This window comes from Temnothorax longispinosus, chromosome 3, assembly GCF_030848805.1.
Source record: "Temnothorax longispinosus isolate EJ_2023e chromosome 3, Tlon_JGU_v1, whole genome shotgun sequence".
NCBI classification, from domain to species: Eukaryota; Metazoa; Arthropoda; class Insecta; order Hymenoptera; family Formicidae; genus Temnothorax; species Temnothorax longispinosus.
This window is the reverse complement of record NC_092360.1, coordinates 23,309,393-23,329,376: the sequence shown is the minus strand read 5'-3', so window position 1 is coordinate 23,329,376 and position 19,984 is coordinate 23,309,393. Positions and strand designations below refer to the sequence as shown.

Below are 19,984 nucleotides of genomic sequence, written 5' to 3'. Positions count from 1 at the left end.
GATACTAAGATATTAGTGTCTGTTTGAGAATTAAAATTATAGCAAAGCCAACCAATAAGTGTAACTGTAAATCTTAATCAGCACACCGTTAGCATACAGGAGAGAGGTATAATCGTATTTTACGCCAACTGAATCTACGTTGCAACTTTGAAACATGCATGGCGTTAACCGCATTTCGCCAGACACTCAATAATGTAGGTTGATTACCCTAAATAATGCAGCATTATCATTCGATCCGTCCCATAATCATCCGATTAATCAATTATTAAATGCTAGCCGATAGTAAATGTTGCGGCCACGTATTCACGAGGGAGCGTGTCCGTGCGTTCGATGTCGTGCGAAGCGCGTTTATCTAGTTTTGCAATTCGTCACTCGACACGCCATTTCGGCGTATGAGATGGTTTTCGCGAAATGAGCATGATACATCGGCCCGGCCGCTACGTTAATATTTCACCGTCATCGCGAGATATCGATGAAACCCATCGAATTTCGAGCGTTAAAGAGCGAATTACGTTAATCTGACAAATAGCCCGCGAATCCGCCGTCATTATTTTGAGCACATGTCAGACTACTTCCGATTCTACTGATTACTAGCGATATAAACTAGCATATAATACCAGTTGCTCGCTTAAGGAATACATGTTTATTGCTGTGCGATGATTGACCGGTAATTGATGCAAAATAGAATACCTACAAATGCACGGTTGTTCATTTGATTAATTTCCTACGAGATATGTGAATTAAAATTGTTCCAGATTGATACATTACATACAGTTTTATATTAAAAATTAGTAAAAACTTAAACGTTATAATTGCTTTCCTTCAAAGGTATATTACGTAACAAAAAACGTATATTGTGTTTCGAGAAAAAAATTGTTTTTAATTTTAATAAATAATAAACATCTAAAATTTTAGTTGGAAATCTAAGCTCAAATAATTACAAATTCTGGTAATTAATATAAAAAATGTGTAAAGGAATTACATGCATGTGTTCGCTTTGCACATGCATCCCCACAATATACTTGAGACATGGTTTCGAATAGGTATAGCATGAAACGTTGAGGTTCCGGAAAGCTCGGAGATTCCTAGGGATAAAAGAAAACAAGTGTAACCTACAGATCAACATGTGCTTTTCGAGGCGACGAGCTATCTTAAAGTACGGAAATTGAAAAATACACGGAAAGTTTGTCGATGTGACTACGCAAATAATGCATTAGGTTCCAAAGTTTGTAACAACTGAAATAAAATATGATTTAAAAACATGATGTGTAAAAAATATATTTAAAATGGAAGAAGTGTAAATTATATACAATATGTATGTATACACATACACACATATTGTAATATCATCGAATTATCGCATTAGATAGAAGCAAATTAAGTCTTCTTCCCTAGAAACTATCATATTTTATTCAGCTTTATCGTTCATCACTAGGTCTTTTAATAAAATTTTCATTTTTGTTCCAAGTAATGTGCGAACTAATTATATTGCCTCGCTTCTGCATAAAGACGCGTTTACAATTTCAAAATTGCGAGATGCAAATACGCGAGTGTTCAACTAACGAGTTGTTTCCGGCGAAAATCGATATAACGCCCTTTTTTGCCCTCTTTCTACAATCGCGTGTACTATCGTAGGCGGCACAATGAAACGATCACAGAGCCGTGTCTATGGACACTGGCGAAGCATGAGCGCGATCAAAAACTGAGCGTGCGTTTATGTAAAAAGCTTTAACGTCAGCTTGTTCACGGTAGCTCGTTACACGTTAATCTTTCCGCAGTAAATACGCCCGCTTTTTTTCAGGCTATCTCCTTCCCTTTTTCGCTATGCAGATCCCCTCCAGCCACCACTCGCTTGCCTCTTTATATCCGTGATATTAGCTACGCAGGTCGGTCGCATGGAAAAAATGCTAATTTTCGTTGCAGACCTCACAACCGATCCCCGCCGCGCCTGTTTCCCCTCATCCTGGTCCTCCGCGCGCTGTTTTGCCCACCCGCGCCTGGTGTGGCCGTACGGTATTACGCCGCCTCTTTATAACGGAATATCTAATACGCTTGTTCTCAACCTGGATACCGGAAGAGGATGAGAAAAAGAGAGAGTATGACAAAAGGGCCAAAAGAGGATGACGACGATGCGGATGGTTTATAAATAACGCGAAGTGCCTTAATATCGAAAACAGCTCGGCTCTCCCGAAAAGCGATGACAAGGCATCCGTTATGTGCGTGGTACCAGATGCGCCCATCTTATTACGTATGAATGAAATTGCCCCCCCAGCTTTTGTAATACGCCGGTAGCGTAAAGCGCAAGTCTCGGCGATTCAATTTTTAAAATTCCATTTCGTTTGCTATAGATGCATATGTGTGTACAGGTATGAATATCTGCGTGACTGTGTGCCGCGGAAGCGCGCAAATGAATCGAGAAAAAAGAAGCGATGGGTCCCTCAAAGGCCAAATATTTCCGAAGTCACAAACATTTTCAATTACGCGTGCATTTGTATCATTTGCATTCTATCTTGCGTCAATTCGCATTCCCACACGCGACTCGTATCAATTAGCGATGTTAGATCATAACATTATGATCATCGATTGAACTTCGAAGTCAATAAACTTCGAACTTCAAACGTTATAGATACAATGTTTATTTACAATACTGTTATACACGTTATTGCTTCACTCATTAAATCAATTAAATTATTAATTACATTTTGCAAGAGTATAATAATGCGTTAATTTTCTTCTTTAAGTAACTTCAGAACGAAATGTTTTTAACACTCGCAGATGCGCGAAGGTCGCACTGACCGTTTATACAAGGAATTTTCTCGTCTGTTCCCTCTCTCTCTCTCTTTCTCTCTCATTACTTCCAACCGCGAGTGCAACGAAGCGAAGCAAACTAACCTGGCGCGAGCGCGTTGACTATTCTAGGGGCGAATTACTAACTAAAGTCGTTACGAGAACAAAGGACAAAAATGCATGGACCGGGCGTCAATTACAATCGGGGTTTAAATTCTGAGAATCCTTACTAGCAAAAAAGCTACTCCCTAATTTAACTCGGCTATCCTATAAATTAAAGACCACAACTCGGCCTCGTTCCTCTGCAATCGGGTCTGCAAACGCACTCGGGCAAACGGGCCTCTTAAATCTGCGTCGCGCCTCAAGATTTACGCCTTGCGTGTAACGTCGCGCGAGCGAGCTAATCGCTCGTCGACAAACGTGCCGGCGCATTTTCCCGTGAAATAGTGCAACGCGATGATGCATTATCGAGCGGGTCGGCGTTTTCTCTGCTTCGACTACTTAATGGTGGAACGCCGTTTGCGCTCGATCTTTCATGCGTGTTTCGTGTTAGCGCGGCGAAACGTACCTCCACGTCAAGATACGTGAATTAATTATCGTATCATACATTTCCAAAGAAGGCTTCCGAAATCGATTGAATTAGATTCGACACTTGGAACGATTTTGATGAAGATGTGCAAATAAATGAAATAAAATAATTAAGCAACAATTAAAAAACTATTTCAGTGTAAAAACGTGTTCTACGATCAACTCAACACTGACGGCAGTGCGTATTGGAATTGTTGCTAATCGATATTGATTATTGGCTGTTTTCCAAAGATTTGAAAAAGAAATTTAGATAAAACCACGGGTTTATAACATCAAAACAATTTCAGAGGTCTTTTTCATTTTATAATTAGTAATAATTTTATAAGTTTCTTTTGCATAATTTAGTAATGCAGACATTAGTTTAATTTTACTTATATAGATTGTTAAAAAAAATCTTAATGCACAAAAGAGGGTAAAACTTTGCAAATAAACACGTTCTGCGTGCGGCACGAACCACTCCTTCCGTACAGGCGTATAAATATCCCTGCGTTGAAGAAAGTTGTGGCGTGATCCGGTGTGATTTCTTTCGGGCGGGAAGTTAACGTTCGCCGGAAATTACAAGCGACTTTATCCGATATATCACTACGGCCGGCACCGCGGCATGCTTCGGGTAAATAATAAAAATACATTATTCAACTCCCAACTTTATAACGAAGTGCTCCGAAGTTAGCGCGGCGTTTCGCTTTACTCCGACTCAGTCACTTTGCCTCTTTGTAAGCGACTTAACCAAGTTTTTGCAAACTATCCGTCGCCGCGTCACCCTCTTCGCCCTCCTCCTCCTCCTCCTCCCACTCTCCCCCCCTCGCGAAACGCCGCGAGTCGTTTCACGCACATTGCCCGCGCAAAATATACTCTCTCTCTCGAGCTCATTTCCGTGATGCTTACAGCTTACCTAGTGCTGCGGGGCGATGAAGAGAACGAGGAAGCCTTGGTCCTAGTCCAGTAGTTACGTGCCTCGCTGCGCAGCCCGATGCAAAGGATGCACTACACACGCGATCGCGGACGCGAATCCGAATGCGAACGAAGAAATCGCGACGAGAGGAATCACAAATTCGATACGCGCACTCACTTTCACTGAAGAACGACAAGGCTTATTGTTAGACGCGGATGATGACACGAACGATCGAACAAACAGTTAACGGTCGGGCACTGTAACAGAAAAGAAGAAAGATCATTGAGAAAAGATCAAATAAAAAAATGCAAGGCAAAAGATTATTTTCTTTTTGATAACGTGACAAGCTTGATTAATTTTATACAGCTATTGATTACATAAATTTAAATAATTTTATTAATATTTAAAAAACCAGACGCTCATTAAATGTAAATACAAAATTGAGAGAGTTGAGAGGCCAAATTCTCGAGCAATTAAAGGATGTTATAATTTATAAAAATATTCGATAGTTTATTATCGAATAGATCAATAACACAATTTTATTAAACCACTTGTAAACTTTCCTTTAAACCAATTCAAATTTAAGCTCCGTTAGCAAAGAGTATTTTTCTTTATTTCTCTGATACTATATTTAAAAAACAACCAAAATTATATCGGCTTTAAATTCTGGCAAAAACTCTCCCCTCCCTCCTCTCCTTTCCTCTTCTTTACCATTCACGTAAATAATTTAATAATTATTTCAATGCTCTTCATGAAGTTGTAGATTACTAATTTGAGTATAAAAATGCTTTCAATGGAACGCAACGTAACGGTTCGATCTAATACATAGCTTGATTCAATCTAGTATATGGTGTTTGACTCAATACGGTTGTCGTACATCTCTATGATAAAAGGAACAATGCCGCGTATCCTCGGTTCCCAAGCAACAGCGCTGTCGTCTCGGCCAATACGCTACCGCCGAGCGGAATGATAAGAGCAAATTTAATAAAATCATTCCAGGCAGAGGAAGAAGGAGGGAGGGAGGAAAAAGGCCATACCAGCCTCTGTGTCTCTGATACTACTCGCAGTGCTCGAGAGAGAGGGACGTCTTCTCGAGATGAAACACGGCGGAAGAAAGAAAGGGCTTGTATACATCGAAGAGGGTCGTCCGCCCTCTGTCCTGTTGCAGGTGGCTAAATTTCGCGAGAATTCCACGAACGAAGATTGCAATAAGAGCCGGGGCAACTAGTGAATTTTTCATGCCGGCGAGCCGAGGCTACGGCAAGAAGCAGCTACCGCTTGCAGTCGTGTATTTTTTATGTACATTCTATTTTTGCTTTCCTCCCTCCTCCCTCCTCCCCCCGCGATCTTACATCATTCTTCCTCCTACTACCTTCCGTTTTCCCCCTTTACTCTTTACCCCCGTCCCGTCTCGCTCTTCTCGGATGCTCTCCTCTTAGCTATACGATCTACGCTGTCCTCTAACCGTCTTCCTCTCGCTCACGAAACTTGGGCATCGAAGGTAAAGGAAATTTAATTTAGAGCGCCCGAGGAGAAAAAACGGAGAACCGGTGAGAATCGTGGAGATGCAAAAATAAAGTTGTAAGGTCAAGCCAAGTTCTTTTATAACCGGTTGATTAAATTGCGAAAGAATAATTCGAGAAGGAATGGCAGTGAATAGTCTTCAGCGCGAACGACGCAGGCGGCACGCGGCCGTTTACAGATCGGCGGAACTTTTCTAAACGAGCTTTCCCGCTTCGTTTCGTGCCGGGTAAACTCTTGCAATCGAAACACTTAAACATTCCTAAACATAATAAAATTTCGCGATAATAAATACATCGGAAGAATAAGAGTGTAGTAAATTTTCAAGATGATAGGAATTTATTTTGTTTCCGATAAACGCTTCCCGGATAATTTGAAATAACAAGATTCTATTATGTAGAAATTATTTTAAGTTTCAATAGAACTTTTTACGACTAAGTTTTACACTGCAGTTTTTTACCCTGATATATATATATTCTTAGATAAATGCATCTCGAGATAAATACATTATTTGTTATAAGTATAACATAAATATATGATTTGCTACGATAATCTGCGCACACAAGATTTATAAAAAAAAATTGAACCATTTAAGTTATTTCAATTCCATGCATCAAATCCTGGATAAGTAACATCGATATTACAATACGGCACTTTACAGATATGACACAAACAGGTGTTTAAAAAGAGTTAAAAAGGAAAGCTCGAAAATACGTTTAAAAAAACGAGCAAAGCAATAAAGGTGGAAGGATAGAATTGAAGGGAGATAGAGTCTGTGAATATTTCAGGCGTGCTAGGAAGGCGCAGGGGAACGGGTGGAGAGAGGATATTTTTCGAGGCGCCTCCGTAATTGGCGAGTTGAATCATTGATTAGCCGGCAGGCAGACGGCTTATGCCGGGCCTCTGCCACACCACCACCTCTGCCAACCCCCTGTCTTGCCCCGTTCAACCGACTGCCACCCTACTACCAGTCGGTGCGGAGGGTAAGACCTAATGTAGCCTAAGATATTACTCTGCCAGATTAAAACTCGCCGAGTGGCAGAAACGGCCGTCCTCGTAATAATGCAGAAATTTAATTAGTCCGCCGACAACGTGTTTTCACACTTTCGCCATTCCGACGCGGCCTTCTCCGGCCAAGCGAGCCCGATCGCGTAACGATTTTGTTAAATGATAATGAATCCGCTTGGTAAACATCGTCTTTATCGGCTACAAGATCATAACTTCTTTTTTTCAGCGCGGACTAAAGAAAGTTAGATATATAAAAATAAAACTCATATTTACGTAATCGACAAGTATTATTTCATTTCTTTAAAATGTGAAAGCGATATTACACAACGCTTGCAATTTCTTTTAGTCACAAAACAATTAAAAATGCTCTGAAAAAGCAATACGTACAAAATAACTAACAAATCTCTTCGTAGCAACCAATAAAGCACATTAATTGATTTTTCAAGAAAGCTTACGAGGCAAAACGTCACGATGCTAACCTCGTAATCGTTCTGAGTACGATAACGAATTTGATAACGTTAAAATCCCGGAACTCGATAACCGCGTTATTCCAACGCGCGGTTCTTACGGTCCCCAGCCGAGCCGCGAAAATATTATGTTACACCTCCGAGGAATCGGGAAAAGTTTCGCGAGCGGCAGCGGCGGCGGCAGCGAGCAAAATAAGATCCGGAAGAAAGTGGAGAGGCTGGTCGTGGCGTTCAAACGAGTTGCCAAGAAGTTTCATCGAAGAATGGAAACTCTCGTCGCCCATCGTTGAGCGGAGGCTCCACCAACCCCTCTTCTTTTCTCTACTTCATCCCTTCGTACACCCAACCGCAACCCTTCGCCTAGCGCAACAATCCGCAACGCCCCCTTCCGCGGCCCCCAATCGGACCGAAGTGCCACGAAATAAAACTTGTTTTCGACAGGCTGGGAATTTCATTTGCCTCCACTGTGCGTGTTCCCGCAAACGCACCAAGGACACGTCCGAGTCGCGATTCAATCAGATCGATCGGCCGTGTCTGATAGCGGATGCGAGCGGAACGTGTTGGAGAACATCGCAGGAACAGCCCCGGCTGCTCTTTTGGGGAATTATTTTATTAGATTACAAACGTGAGCATGTAACGGTGACGACGAGGGTGACCATTGAAGGGTCTTATGAAAAGATGACATTATCACGTATTGAATTGTGAACAAGTCAGTGGTATCGTATTGATAAAATCGTGTCGTCTCAGCGTGATCGAATTTTAAAATACCTTCTTGTTAGCGTTTATACATTTAGCATCTCTCTTATCAAATTTTGTTTAGTTTTAAATTCAGATATTGTTTATATTGACAGATACCGTAAAATAAGGATAAGGAAATAATAATGAAATGGTCGATATAAAGAATATCTGCTTAAATTAGTTTTGGTTCAAACATGGAATGTGTGCAATGTGTAGTTTAATGTTATCGACTTATTAAATCACAATTTTTGTTAAGTAATCATTTACAATGTTATTTAGTAATAGACATTTAGTAATAGACAATGTTAGAACGTCTAGATTCTTGCCAGAGTTTGGCTTAAATTTTGTATGGAAGCATTTACCGGCATTTACGCGATTGGTATTTACACGACGGAGAGAAACGAAAGCTAGAATGATATAATTGTATGCCCAGTGCAGCTAAATATCTCAGTCGTTATGCGTCAAATTAACTGTCTACGTCAAATTCTGTATAGTACGATACTAATGGCACTGTAACGCCAAATGAATTATTCAGGGATTCCTACTAATATCGCGATATCAAACTGGTAAGCCGGCTAACCCGTAGTCTCCTGAGATTTACAGCTATTTTGTATTAGCTCGCTCTCTAACGCAACGTTGTTCGTCCATTACGCAAATATTTAATGACAAGTTCGCTAGGAAGAAGCTAATTCACGTCGATCAAGCGCGACATCAATAACGCCAACCAATCATTTAATCGTTTATAGAGGTGAATTTTGCATTGTAGTTGATGGCCAATCGCGTTCGCGTCATCGAGCTTCTTTTATTATAATCAAGACGTGATCGAGAAGAACCTTTTGATAATTGAAAAATATTAAAAATTGAAAATAGTCTGGCAGAGAGATGTAGAGATGAATAAGAATAAGAGACAAAACGAATATGGAGATAATACGGAGAGTATATTAAAAAGTAGTTAACTCCAATTTTTATATTTTCATTTATTATTAGAAGCTATATAGAAGAGCACTCACTTTGCAAAGTGTCCGTGCGCAAGTCCCTAGACTAATTAAACTAACTCGACTTTTACGGTGATAGCGGTGAACCAGGACGATGGACGAAGGCACTAGGTTGATTGATGAAAATAAAAATCAATTGGCTTGAGAACCTCTCGACACAGAGTAGAGAGAAATTAAGCGGATTTCGAATGCAATTAGTCTGAAATTAATTTATAGAGTATCTAGACCATCCGCATTGAATAGTCAATAATACTCTATTTTTTCTACTGCCTAATGTTTTGAAGTATTAAAAGGCCAATTATTTTATTATAACACCGTCCGATAGTATTACTTTCACAAAAAACCAAGTGGTTTTTCTCCAAATAAAAAACAAAAAAAACTAAAAAATTAAATGGTAAAAAAGACGGGTCTGTAAAGTTCAAAATAATAGTAAATAAATAAACATGTTTAAAAAGTTTAAAATAACAAATATAAAAAGGTAAAATTTTCTATTTATATGATTAAAGCTTTTACAAACTGTCATTTAAATTTATACGAAAAATAAATGAAATGTGTGATTGATACATATTTAAATAGATAATATCGGTTACATAATAAATATAGATCTATAAAGATGATCTAAAATGGACAGATAAAATGATTGTGTTAATGTGGTACTAGCCAAATACGGAAGATTCATGAAATAAAGTATTTGTTTGCGGTATATCCTGACTGCTCGATTGAAATAACTGGAGATTGCAAAGGCCTCATTAATGTTACTAGTATAGAATATTGCATTCGCGAAAGAGGAATTAACTTGATTGCCACGAAATTCATCGAGGCATGTACCATTCAGCGAGAGCGGAAGATTCACCAAATTGGAGTCGCGCATCAAAGCGTTAAAAGCTTAAGACGCGCGACGCATTGTTGACTGCAGCCGCGAAGCTTGACTTAAATGATCCGCTAATTAGACGCTAGAAATAACGTGAATGCTAGGATTATTGAGCTGCCAACATTTAGCCAACGCAGAGCGAGTATACATTGTAAATAAAATGAGCGCGTAGATATAGCACGTGAATTAATATCTATCCATTAATATATGAAAGAAAATTCTGAAAATATTTAAAACATCTTTTGTGTTATTATAATATACAAAATACAAATCACATAAATAATATATGAACCATTACTGATATTTCTCTCTTAAAATAATCCCCTAAAATAAATCTTAATCAACCTTAATTTATTATTAAAAATTAAAAAGTACATTAAAATTAAATACTACAAATGTCGTTAATAATAACGTATTATTAATGTAATGTAATTTACTAATGGATAAAATAAGAAGTATTTAAAATGTTATATTTCAGATATTTCAGTGTTGTAGAATGTTACAATATGCACGTAAAGCGATTAAGATTGAAATTTGTTAATATCTTTAATGGGGATTCATCTTTCTTTTTACTCGTTCAGTGTCATTTGTTTTATATTTTAACGACAGTCTTTCCCGGCTATTATTCGTAAGAGATTCGCAAAGCTAAAACCGGGGAGATAAATGCACGTATTCGTCCGCGCCGCATGGTTGGATAACAACGGCGAGAACGCAACGGTAATTAGTGGTGCACAATTCAGCGCACGGACGCTCCACACAAAACGACCCGTAATTTTATTCAGGTTGAAGTGATTAACGCTCGGTGACGCGTGGAATCGGCATCATTTTGCGAGCCAACTGTGCATAATGCCGAAATCGATAAACGCGCATTTAATCTATTGAAATAGTAACTTTGTAATATGTATTTCGGTCTTCGAACTATTAATAATAGCGCATATGTGTAATGGCAAAATTTGTCAATTACCGCAATAGAAATCGATTAAGTTGACATTGCGTTGACTCTTTTTTCTTTATTCCTTTCTTTTTTATTAAATGGATTTTTTAATTTCATATAAAAACTACAATAACGAGAGAGAGAAAGAGAGAGAGAGAGAGAGAGAGAGAGAGAGAAACAGTTTTTAATATTTATTTTTATAATATTTATAGAAATTAAAATTTATTTTTAGAATTATAATGCAAAAAGAAATGTCATGGAACAAAGTTATACTTATATGTATAAGGAAAATTATTATTAGTTGCAGGAAAATTATGTAATTCTAAGGATAACGGATTGAGTTAATAATGTAACGTTTTTTTCAGTAACAATTAAAATACGTCAGTAAAGTGTACGTGGAAATGATATTTTCTCATGAAAAGTAAAACGTTTAAACGCCTGTTGCTACAAATGTGTCCGAATGTCGAAGCCGAGCGAGAAAAATACGATGGTTTTTTCGATTTACGTATGACCCGCGCTTTCCAAGACAAAGACGAATGATCGCGAGAAGTTCAGCCGAAGGTTTCAATTGGAATCACGTTTCTTGTTGGACATACCTTGTCACGAACAATCACCAGCCTTTTTCTGCTTTTCGATGTAGAAGCGATGACGCGAACTGCACGCTCCTCCCCGCGGCCCGACGTAGCCGACATGTATATGTATAACTCGAGAGGAATTTTGAAACCGCGCCGAAATCGCCGATAAAAAAATATATAAAGACTAAAACATACAAAAAAAACATAAAATAAAATATCACTTGAATTGATTTTGTCACATGGCTTGACCTATTAATGTCGAACGATATTTACCACTCGTGTCCCATGGTAACGGATAGTCTATCGACAGTATCGACCATGAACCGTCACGAAATTGTCGCTACTCGACTGAGCAAAAATTGTCGAAATTGTCTTATAATTACGTTTGATTTATTAAACAGCAACGGTACGACTTGTATGTACCGTCTAGACGTTTATTTTTAAATATTAAACTTATTTGACTGATTTTAAAATACTTCTCCTAATATATAAATACTAACTGTTATTCTAATTTGAACGTTAGATTTAGATAATCACATATAGCGCTAGACATATGACGAAATTATAATTTTTTTTTACAGACGATTTAAAAGATTTACTGTTATTAAAATGGTCTCTTTAATTTAGCATATTTATAAGTCCGGTATCACTCTGAGAGAGTAAATCTTTGAAAGAACCTTTGAGAGAGAGAGAGAGAGAGAGAGAGAGAAATTTAAAAAAAGCAAAATACTCGAGAGTTGATTTCAAAAAATAAAAAATCCAAAATTTTAACTATCAATTTTTCCACAACTTTCAATTTTCTTAATTCGTAATCATTTCAACTTGCAACTCTCGAAGCTTTCCGTTTTCACAATTTTCTCACTTTTAATTATCATAATTTTCAATTATCCTAACTTCCGAATTATTTTCACGTACTTTACTCGTCCGTCATTTTTATGAAAATTAAATTTTTACATTAAATTTGCATAAAATGTGTTTGTGCAACTAAAGCTTTCTTGCGTACCTAAATCTGAAGTGCGTTTACTAAAACGTTAGTAAATGTCAAACAATGAACTTATCACAAAATGATAGAAAAATAGCGATATATAGAATCATGCAAAATAACGAGTCCGCGCATAAAATATAAGAATAGACTGACCAAGAAAAGTTGGATTTTTGAATGTCACTTTGTAAAATGACAATATCAAGGAATGAAAAGGTAAAGAAGATACAACCATCACATTTTCTCTCTGACATTTGTCCTATTCAGCTTGATGGAATAAGAATACGTAACGAGAACATTTTCGCGCGCGTTTACGAGATTTGCTTTGTTAGGATGTCCCTCGTCATCATAAAAATCTCTCATTACGGTCGAGTTTGTCATTGTACAGAGCACGCGTAGTATAATGTAACGTCGATGGTAGTGAAATTGGAAGAGAACTCGGAGATCCTGGGAAATGCTGTAAAGTCGATTTAACTATTGCTTCGAACGAGTTACTACGCTTTTCAACTGAATCTCGCTTCCTACATTGAACGAATTGGCTGGAAAAGAACGATTCGATGTATTGATCGCGCAAATTATAGCATCATTTATTGCGTGCCTCGTGCACAATTGAGTTTAGTATCAATAATCTGCGGATTTTTTGGAGAGAACATAAATGCAAAGAAAGAGAGACCATTATCTTAAACTCACATAATTCTTTTCTTAATTTTTCTTATCTATAATCAAAATCTGAAACTACAAAAACTTATTTAAAAAGCTTTTGTAGTTTCAGTTTTGTAGTTATTCTGTTTAGCAATAATGTGAGAAAAGTAGATAGTATTCTCATTTTAATAATGCATTCTAAAAATAAAAGTTACATAGCAATCGGATTTTAATTTATAGATATTACAGATAATCAGTTACGTGTTTTCTATTGTATTAATCCGATTTGTTTAAATTGATTTGCAAGGTATCAAAGAATATTTAATAAATTCTTGTATTTGAAAAACCAGATAGAGAGAATATTTGATTATTAATGTTTAAAGTAAAAAACGACAACTTTTAACTCAGGAATAAAAAGGATAAAGAGTAAAACGTTAAAAAAAGTATCACGTTTATATAGAGGATTTGTTTTAACATATGCGTAAAACGAAAAATATCCCGAAATACTATCGTAAATATCGAAACGGGCTTTCGTTTCTTCGCACTCGCTCCGATATTTTCCCCGCGGCGGGCGCATTCGCGCGGATTCGATTCGCTCGTAAAAAAAAATCGCAGCTTACACGTACAACGGAGCATGTAACGATCGCCTATAACAATGATATGCGCCGGCGTAACACGCGCACAATACGTGACAAGCAAGTGAACCGCAACCAGAACGCAATTCGATCCAATTAAGACCACCATGCGTACGCCGTCTATTCGATGTTTCTTTCCTCCCCTCGCTATGCAAATCCATCAATAACCCCGGAGCTACGGTCAGATTAGGTTGGAACGGTCAGTCTGCGAAATTGCTGGCAGATGGGGCCCTTTAACTTTCGAAAACGCCCTATATCAGAGCTCAATTTTCTCGCCCCCCCCCTTCGCCCTTCTTCCTACACATACTCTCTCTCTCTCTCTCTCTCTCTCTCTCTCTCTCTCTCTCTCTCTCTCTCTCTCTCTCTCTCTCTCTCTCTTTCTCTCTTTCTCGCACCCTCCTTCCTCGCACCCTCCTTCTCTCTGGCGAGTTACCGGAATCTCGCCCGCAGCGAGCGTTTTACCAAGCATAAGCGTTTGCATAACCCAAGATTGACTTTAAGTTCGCTAACCACCCGCACCATCGCATAAGCGGAACTTCGGAGCGCGATGACGTGCGCCTTACGAGGAGGGCGCACATTAAGCCGCAACCTAAGCGCAAACCCTTCCGTCCTTGGGGGAGACGGAGGGGGGAAGAGGAGTGCGGAAGGGAGAGATCGGATCGGGTGATGCTGCGCCGCTATAACGACGGAGACAGCCCCTCGGGCTGTGTCCGAATGTCCGCGCGCGCGTTGTCGCAGTATATGGCTCGGCACCAAACTATCTTCCGAGAATTATTAACAAATATACCCGAACGCGAACGACCGCCCGTGTGCGCGTGGTGGCGATGCGCCGAATGCGAAATGAGTACGGACTCCGGAGAGCGGTCTTCCCCCCTCCCCCCCCGCCCGCCCCCGAGGAGACTTCTCCTGCCCTGCGGCCGTCTTTAAAGACATTCACATTCGCAAGCCGTTCGCGCATCACGATATACTGACCGTTAGTACGTCGGCGACAATATTGCGCCGCGATTTGAGGATATTCCAGAATCTTTAAAGTTAACTCACCGTTTCAAAATCTCAGCCGCAAGTGATCGACGTGGCGCGCGTCGCGATCGTCTGGTAGATACAGGCACGGCGCGCGGTGCGCGGTGGGAAGAAAGTATGGCGCGCGGCGCGCGGTGCGCGGTGGGAATAGAAGAAAAGGCGCGCTACTAGACACATTTCTGAACAGCCAATAAGATTCGTTCCCGCGGCTGCCATATTGCGGCGGCGAATTAAACTGACGTACGTCTTCAAATTGTTAGTTTGGTGAACCGACATGCCTTCACGTGAAGTCATATATTAATGTCGAACTTTAATACTTGTGTAATTGCCGGGATTAAGGCCGGGATCGAACCGCGGAATCTTTCAGTAATCACTCGCGGACACACGGAGCCACGCATCATCCCGCAGTACAGACGTCAGAAATTAAGGCTGCATTCCGATATTTACTGTCAGCAACTGTCAGTACTGAAAATATAGTAACGTGAAGTAAATAGAAAAATATAGATTTTCAGACAGTGAATATCGGGATACAGCCTAAGATTAAATGCCTTTCGGTATGGGCTGCATTCTGATATTCACTGCCAGTACTGAAAATCTATAGCGTATGTGACGTAAACGGTAAATATCGGAACATAGACATACATAAATACAGAAATTTAAAAATAGAGGCGATTGGTACAAAATGCGCGGAACAATACGAAAACGCGTCCTCGCTTTATTTTCTTTCCACCACGGCTGAAACTATTAAAAAGTGCTGTCAACAGCTGCCAACAAAATAAAGTCAAGCATTACTGGTGCATACTATTTTCCTGGCGCGTTTAGCTAAATTGAATTTATATAGCTCTTTAACTGAGGGCAGTTCTAGCTGAAAATTGTCCTCTATATGCGGCACATAATCGTATATGTATGTACGGCTTTTCCGTTAACGATCAAGCATCATGCATTTCGCAAATAAGAGACTACTTTTTAGCTACGATCTAAAATTTACATACGCAACTGTTGGCAGTTTATTAATACAACATCAAATGTTACAGTTTCTAAAGTTTCTCATTATTTTCCATTGCATATAATATAATATAATAAAAAAACAAGTATTCTAACTTTGGTTCTTTGCTATACAGTGTTTCTTATGTACTGTCTAATATTCTAGGATATTTGAAGTCATATTATGATGGAAGATGTATATATGAATATATATGGTATCAAAGGCTTTGTTTTAAAGATATAGAGTGTTTTTTAACAAATTATATAACATTATTGTTTTTTCTTAATAGTTTTTAAACGAAAAAAGATTTCTTTTTCAAGTTCGAGCCAGCGTAAATAGGCAGCGTATTACCTTTATTTTTTACCTGCAAAAAATTTATTTCCGTCTATCGGTGCACTAATTCGGAACAGTAATGTATTGTCTAAACTTTATTGACAAAACGGCGACAGTGTAAGTAACAAAATAAAGCTAATATTCTATTTATTGACCCAAAAATTTTGAAAAAAGCTCTTTTCGGTTAGGAACTGTAAGAAAAACGATAAGTTTATAGAATTTTTACTGCTTTGTATATCTCTGAAACAAAAGTCTTCGAACAATATAAACTTTCCTTCACAAAATGATCTCAGAAATCAAGTCCTAAAATATTGAACAGTATACTTAAGAAATATATTGCTAATCAAACAACACGAAATGATACGTATGAAAATATCAGCCAGCATATGCTGCCGACATTTCTGCCTCGAGAAAACTAATATATTACTGTTACTTGGAGAATCAAGAAGGACTTAAGAATTCACGCGCTCTGGGCGCGAATAAATTTGATGTGCTTATTACGTATAATAAATTTTGAGATTTATTAGGTGCGCGAATAAAAGTTTCGAACGACGCGGCGAATTCGAAGAGAGTCCGGAGCATTGTGGGCGCGAGGACATTCGCGCAAGATTACCCAAGGATCTATATTCCGGGGTTGGCACGGCGAAATTTAAAAACTTACCAACTTCATTTCGCCGGCAAACTTTACCAACGAATATTCTCTCCGAAAGCGGCTTTACGCGCCCACCGCGCTACCCTTTCGCGGCACCTTTTACTTTACTTCGACCTCTCTATCTACGCTCCCTCGACTTGAATCCACATGTGGGATATAGACGTATGTAGCGCGCCAGATCTAATCTGGAAAGTTACGCCGTAAATGCGCCACGTGACTACACGGAATGTTGAACTAACGGATTTTGCCCAAATGCACCCGACATACGCGCATGTGTTGCAAGCTAATAGAGCTTGCGCTATGTAACCTAAGAATTACAGTCACGCTCAAGAAATTGTGTAAAGCCCGTGTTTCACGAAATACTACAAATGACAAACAGGTCTATCTTGCAACGCCAAATATATATATATATATATATGTCTCTAATTCCGTAATATGAAATCCCACCATTATCTCCAATTTCGCTGCCTCGTTAATCCTCTTATCTCGCATTAATATCAATTTATTCGAATTATTAATAATAATCGCATACATTTTACATGTACATTTAGATATAATACTAGACATTACCAGACAGCTACAATGCTGTTTATAATAAACTTTCAATTATATAATTAACAAATATATTACATTATACATGTTTCTAGTGAAACAATCAGTTAAAATTTGCTATTAAAAGGAAAAGAAAGAAAGATAACTTAAAGATATTACATTGTTATTGATTTTTTAGCATCAGTATCTCTCCTCCCCCCAGATATTTAAAATATTCCAAAAAATTTTGTGCCTATTTAATATAAATTGGATTTATGTATATCCGAATATATATATCTACGTATCCAAAATAGTTTGTGCAATTCTTAATATTAAAAAAAAAATACAAATAGAAAATACTTATCAAATCACCAATTGACTAGTGTATGCGTCATAATACAAGTTAAAAATCGTGCACTATCAATTATTGCAATATAAAACAATCGAAGAACTCTGTGAATCGAAAACCGATTAATATCGAAAAGACAAGTCAAAGAAACAAAATCTTTTCGATTACTTGACAGTAATAAAGATGGAAACATAAATGTATATTACATTCCTACATAAATAAATTATTTTATCTACCTATTGTTAATTGCATGAAGATTAATTAGAGTTAATGATTCTAATGCAAAATTATCATTATTAATTACAATAGCTTAAGAGTAATCAAATCAAATCAAAATTTAATCAAAATTTAGTTTCAAGCTAATGTTCAGAGTAACGTGAAAATACATGTCCACATGTATATGCGTATACGGATCACTTTATTAGTTTTCGCAGTTTAATTGGCACTAATCTTCTTTGCTCAATTGATTTTCTAAAGATTTACATGCATTTTGCAGATATTAAAAAATTGCAGTTACTATAAATTAAAATGTAATTAATATAATGTGTGCTTATACGTCGATCGTTATTTATATTAATTACTTATTTACAAGAATTTAAAATATATAAGATAGAACACATACATAAAACAAAATTATATAAAATTCTCTAATGAAAGTATGTAAAGATCACTTTAATCTTTAAGTCTCAAGCTCACTTTTAAAATATCTAAAAAATTAAATCTTTTCCTATTGCAATAGTTATATAAAACATTTTGCAATGTAAAAATGACAGAGCAAAATAAAAAATAAGTCACGTAAAATAAGCTTAAAAAAGAAGAAAATAGTATGTCCTAAAATTTTTTTACTGGTAAAACAATGAATTTAAAACTAAGATATTGATTATATTTTGAAACAGAGATAAAATATCGAAATATGTTGGTCAGGTTGGATGTACGCAAACAAATTGCATTTGATCAGCGTCCTTCTTTCGCAACGTATTGTATTGTCTTTATTAGTTATGCGCGATGATTGAATTGCGCGCAATAGATGCGTTCTATCGTCAACATGTTCATTGGGTTATCGAATTGGTGGCGTTTGAGGATGGTTACGTTATAGCGGCATGCGTGGCCCTTGGCGATATTACACGGAATTTCTGGTTACACCCGGGACTATCGGTTGACTCAAAGCGTTGCTCAATGAATACAACATATCTGGAATAGATGCCGTTAATTGAAGAGGCATTAATGTTAACCACTGAACTATGTGTCACGCTAGGATACCCACGGCAGCATACGTTCACAAATAGAAACATACAGGCGTAATTAACTGAGAAATATTACAATTCCATTTGACTTCGATTCATTTATATTATTAATAACAATTCAGAATTAATAATAATATATCATAATGCCTTACTTGATTAATTTATAAAATTTTGCACACATATTTACATTAATAGTTTTGTGTTAATTTATTTATTCAATCGTTACAGTGTATTAACGAAAGACAATTTGAGATATGACGATTGAAAACTACATATGATATATGTATATACCTATGATGAAAGGACTAACGCGTTGTTTATTAAAAGGATTTTGATGGTCAATGACAATGTAATTTGCAGCAATACGACCGAAAGGTAACATGTGGGACTGGACAAGACGGCTTAGAAATGAGGAAACGCCGGAGAGAGAGAGAGAGAGAGAGAGAGAGAGAGAGAGAGAGAGAAAGAGAGAGAGAGAGAGAGCAGAATACGGGCGATCAAAAAGGTGAGTCATTAAATATTTCATGATTCGAGTAAGAGTATCATCTTGAGCTGCCAAAGGGAAGAAAAAGTCGGTCGGTTGCGAGTGCCATGGTGGAGGTGGCCGGTAAGTGAGAGGGCGAAATAACAGCTAAATAAGTAAGCGACGGCATACGTTGTAAGACACTGTCCGGAAAATGGAAACTCGATAGGGCAGCCATCGCTACTTCTCTGCGGCGCGGGCGCTCTCCTATCGCGGAATTGACGACCGTGCTCCATCATTGATACGAAACTCACGAGAAACACGTCAGAAATGTCCGCCGAATAAGACAAGGGTGGCATGTCATTCTCGATATATATACCGGCATGCACGCTTCGATATGAGGGGAACAACGCCGTCGGAAGTTTTGCGTTTGCTACGATAGACGGCTCAGAGTGAAAAGTATCTGTCGGATAACTCAAGCGAATTGCGAGGGCAAATGTTTTGCGAAGAAGTATGCATGACTTTTTTCAGAGAATTACTTTTTCATTTGTAACCAGCAACGACGATGGCGAAATAATAATATAATTATGTACTTATACGTTAACCACTGTATTATAATCGCTCTTTTTTTCTTTCGTCCGCCCTTTTTGCGATGATAAAAATATCTCGTATAAAAATTTTGGAAAAATATCACCAATATTGAATAGAGAAGAAAAATTGAACCGCTCGTTGATAACACACGGTAACGATCGTGACATTTATGACATAGCGC

General features: G+C 37.9%; 1 protein-coding gene across 1 annotated transcript in view; it reads right to left on the bottom strand.

Moving 5' to 3' along the window:
- LOC139810542 (CUGBP Elav-like family member 1-A) overlaps positions 1 to 19,984 on the bottom strand; it is a 497,386-nt gene that overhangs the window by 425,325 nt on the left and 52,077 nt on the right. The window contains exon 2 of the mRNA XM_071774183.1: positions 4,268 to 4,524. The gene's annotated coding sequence lies outside the window, so the exon portion shown is untranslated. The remainder of the gene's footprint in view (positions 1 to 4,267; positions 4,525 to 19,984) is intronic.